The sequence below is a fragment of the Hyla sarda genome, chromosome 7 (assembly GCF_029499605.1).
Source record: "Hyla sarda isolate aHylSar1 chromosome 7, aHylSar1.hap1, whole genome shotgun sequence".
Classification (NCBI taxonomy): Eukaryota; Metazoa; Chordata; class Amphibia; order Anura; family Hylidae; genus Hyla; species Hyla sarda.
In genome coordinates, this window is record NC_079195.1 from 16,813,914 (window position 1) to 16,818,338 (window position 4,425).

Genomic DNA, 4,425 nt, shown 5'->3' on the forward strand with positions numbered 1-4,425 from the left:
ACAGAGCCCCGCTTGTCCTCAGTGTACAGAGCCCTGCTTGTCCTCACTGCACAGAGCCCCGCTTGTCCTCAGTGTACAGAGCCCCGCTTGTCCTCATTGTACAGAGCCCTGCTTGTCGTTATTGTACAGAGACCCGCTTGTCCTTATTGTACAGAGCCCCGCTTGTCCTCAGTGTACAGAGCCCCGCTTGTCCTCAGTGTACAGAGCCCCGCTTGTCCTCAGTGTACAGAACCCCGCTTGTCCTCAGTGTACAGAGCCCCGCTATTCCTCAGTGTACAGAGCCCTGCTTGTCCTCAATGTACAGATTCCTGCGTGTCCTCAGTGTACAGAGCCCTGCTTGTCTTACCCTCACTTCCTGTATTTGGTCTCCTCATTGAGACACATGGACAGAATTTTAACACCTAAAAAAAATAGACACATTTTTTAACTAATGTATATTACAATGTCAGCTAGCTCTCTGGTCTTATCTGTTTTTCTTGCCCTACTGAAAACTGTGTTTGGGGTACAGTGCGGGAAAGGTCGGGATGCGGTAGCAGACGGTTTTCAAACTCTTCCAGTGTAAGATATGCAAAGAAGACGGCACTCACCATACAGTAGTGAAGACTTTAATGCAGCAGTGTGTGCATAGCAGACATCCAGTGGCAGAGACAGTGAAGACGGGGGACTATCTCTGCCACTGGATGTCTGCTATGCACCGACTGCTGCATTAAAGTCTTCACTACTGTATGGTGAGTGCCATCTTCTTTGCATATCTTACACTGGAAGTTCTATGTACTTTACAGACAGAGTACCACAGATATACTTAGTAGGTGCGGAGTAGTAGTGGATCTCCATAGCAAAGTATATATCAGTACCTAGTGGCGTCAGTGCCGAAGCTGTGTTTTTCTCCCTCGTGTTGGTTTTCAAATGTTCCCTCGGGATCTGGCTGCCATATGCCCCAATCGTAACGTGAATGCCGCCTTAACATGTATCCTGCATCCACCAATTTTACTGACCCATTAGTAATATAAAATTCTGACATCCTCTTAAAGGGGTATTCCAGGAAAAAACTTTTTTTTATATATCAACTGGCTCCAGAAAGTTAAACAGATTTGTAAATTACTTCTATTAAAAAATCTTAATCCTTTCAGTACTTATGAGCTTCTGAAGTTAAGGTTGTTCTTTTTTGTCTAAGTGCTCTCTGATGACACCTGTCTCGGGAAATGCCCAGTTTAGAAGAGGTTTGCTATGGGGATTTGCTTCTAAACTGGGCATTTCCCGTGACAGGTGTCATCAGAGAGCACTTAGACAGAAAAGAACAACCTTAACTTCAGAAGCTCAAAAGTACTGAAATTATAACAGGACTAATAAAAGAAAAAAGTGCTGACAATGTAAGAAACAATGAGGTTACTTCTACTTTATTGAGGACATTCATGACTGGTCATAGTGACCGCTTTGATCATTGTGTGATATCTCATCTTAGGCCATCTGTCCGGGTACTCCGGTGGAAAACTTTTTAATTTTTTTTCATAACTGTGCCAGAAAGTTAAACAGATTTGTAAATTACTTCTATTATTAATCTTAATCCTTCCAGTACTTATTAGCTGCTGAAAACTACAGAGGAAATTATTTTCTTTTTGGAACACAGAGCTCTCTGCTGACATCATGACCACAGTGCTCTCTGCTGATACCTCTGTCCATTTTAAGATCTGTCCAGAGTAGGAGAAAATCCCCATAGCAAACATATGCTGCTCTGGACAGTTCCTAAAATGGACAGAGGTGTCAGCAGAGAGCACTGTGGTCATGATGTCAGCAGAGAGCTCTGTGTTCCAAAAAGAAAATAATTTCCTCAGTAGTTTTCAGCAGCTAATAGGTACTGGAAGGATTAAGATATTTTTTTAATAGAAGTAATTTACAAATCTGTTTAACTTTCTGGCACCAGTTGATTTAAGAAAAAAAATACGTTTTCCACCGGAGTACCCCTTTAAATCCGTTCAGGCCTTTTGCAAGCGGTTGTGCATGAATACCATTGATGTCAATGGGATTGTTTTACAATCGTTTGTCATCCTATTACATCCGTTTGGTTTCTATTCCATTTTTTTTTTTTACAGGAAAAAAGACTGTGCATGCAGTATTTTCTTCCCCATCAAAAAAACAGGTAGAGAAACGGATATTATAAATTTAACATTGAAGTCTATGGAAAACGGATGAGCCTTTAATGTCATCCGTTTGCATCAGTTTTTTCCAATTCGTTTTTGATCAGTTATTACTTCTAAGCACAACAACAAAGGATATAAACGGATGCAAACTGATGCATCAGGATGCCACATTTCCTTTATTTTTTTGTTTTAAACATAGTCCATTAAAATAACGGACAAATGGCATCCTGTTGTATCAGTTTGCATCCTTTTGCATCCGTTTGTTATTCACACCACGTTTTTTGCAATACAGTTCCCGTATACAATTTCAATTTGAAAACCGTACGGAACCGTATTGAAAACTATATGCATTGACTCTCCATTGAAAACCATATGCCAAATGATCTGGTTGCGTCCGTTTTGCGTCTTGTACGGTTTTGTCCATTCTTTTGCCGTACCCAAAATTGTAGCCTACTACGTTTTTCTGTCTGGGTGCATTGAAAAAAACTGCATTGAAACTGTATACGGTTCCTTTAACACGGGAGTCAATGAGAATTGTAGAGAACCGTATGTGCATGTGGTTCCATCCGGTTTGCACAATACGGTTTTTGCGTTTGGACATGCGCAGTGCACACCGAATGAAATGAAAAGTTAAAACATACTTTTTTGACATTTTTTTTAAACGGATGCAACCGGACATCATTTTTTAAACCGAATACGGTTATGAACTGTATACGGGTTAAAATTTGTACACACGTTTTCATACAGTTTAGTCCAGTTTTGAGGAATCCGTTTTTTCATCAAAAACCTGATACGGGAACGGTATTGCAAAAACGTGATATCAATGCAGCCTTATTAGGGTCCGTTTAGCAGCAATAAGGCTGGGTTCACACTAAGATAGTCCGGTTGGCAAATTTTTGCCCTGTATACCGTTTTGTAACCGGATACGGGGCAAAAATTAGCCAACCGGAGTCATCATCTGACTCTGGTTGGCTCATTCAAATGAATGAGATACGGGCCGTATAGCTAAAACGTAATGTGAACCCTCCCTAACGGGAGAATATCAGACCGGGAGAGAACAGCCATGTGAACCTAGCCTTAGTTGCAGAGGATGGAGACATTTGTTTTCACTTGCACAAAATTGCTCTTCTTCCCGCATGGCACTGTGTATGAAGTCAGCCGGCGGTGCACACATTCACGTCTTGACCTATATAGTTATTTTTCCCCGTTTTCTTCCTGTATGTTATTTTCTCAGTCACTTATTAGGCTATCCATCAGCCGATCCTGCCATTGTGCACGGCTCGGCAGGAAGCGCCATCGTAGGGAGGTTCATAAACTCCTGACCTCGTGTGTAGAGGTTTAATGGAATTGGTTGAACTTTACTACAACAGCGAGAGAAAATACACTGGATGTAATAATTCTCCAACCCTCGGCAACATGTCGGGCTCCATGGATGTATGTGTTCTCTCCATCCAGCAAAGAAAACCATCATCTAAAACTATCTTTTTCTTATGTTTTTGCAGTGAAGCAGCCAAGAAGAACACACGGCTATTCATATTAATGATTGTGTTTCACCGGACTGGAGACCGTCATCTGGTGCTGACCCTCTATAATATCACACGTGCTGCTGCCAGGAGAGGAAGTTCCATCAGTAAATCATGCTCCTCTTTTAAAATTTTTATTCTCAGATCAGATTTTATTCTTGGTTGATATGAGTGTGTTCATGGGTTGTTCCTCTGGGCCAAGGAAGGAGAGCTCAACCCTTAATAGCTGACCTCCCCACCTGAGAAAATGGCATAGCACAGTCCTTAAAGGGGTAATCCACTGAAAACATCTTATCCCCTATCTAAAGACCCTATCCCAGTGGAGGGACCCCCGCGATCTCCAGCACAGCACCCTAGTCATCCGTGCACAGAGCGAACTCCGCTCGGGGCCGGATGACTGGCGACTACAGCCGTCACGCCCCCTACATTCATGTCTATGGGAGGAGGCATGACGGCTACTACGTAGCCATCACACCCCCTTCCATAGACATGAATGGAGGGGGCATGGCTTGAGGTCATGAACACGGAAGCTCCAAGCTTCCGTGTTCCGGACACCGCTGCTGCCGGCCCGGAGATCTCGGGGGTCCTCAGCGGCAGGACCCCCGCGATCAGATATCTTATCCCCTATCCTTCAGATAGGGGATAAGATGTATTTTGGTGGAGTACCCCTTTAAGTTACACTCATGATTTCCATTGGGTTTGCAGTGTTTCTCAAGTCATGGTTGGTATCTTATATAAGGAGGATCCCCTCTACCAGCATTGGC

The 4,425-nt window shown here is 43.0% G+C and overlaps 1 long non-coding RNA gene across 2 annotated transcripts in view; it reads left to right on the forward strand.

Annotated features, from left to right (window-relative positions):
• LOC130282025 (uncharacterized) overlaps positions 1–3,998 on the forward strand; it is a 52,439-nt gene extending 48,441 nt beyond the window's left edge. For both annotated transcript variants that reach the window (XR_008846215.1, XR_008846214.1), the window contains exons 3-4: positions 2,091–2,137; positions 3,641–3,998. This is a non-coding gene — a long non-coding RNA (uncharacterized LOC130282025). The remainder of the gene's footprint in view (positions 1–2,090; positions 2,138–3,640) is intronic.
• The last annotated feature ends 427 nt before the right edge of the window (positions 3,999–4,425 follow it).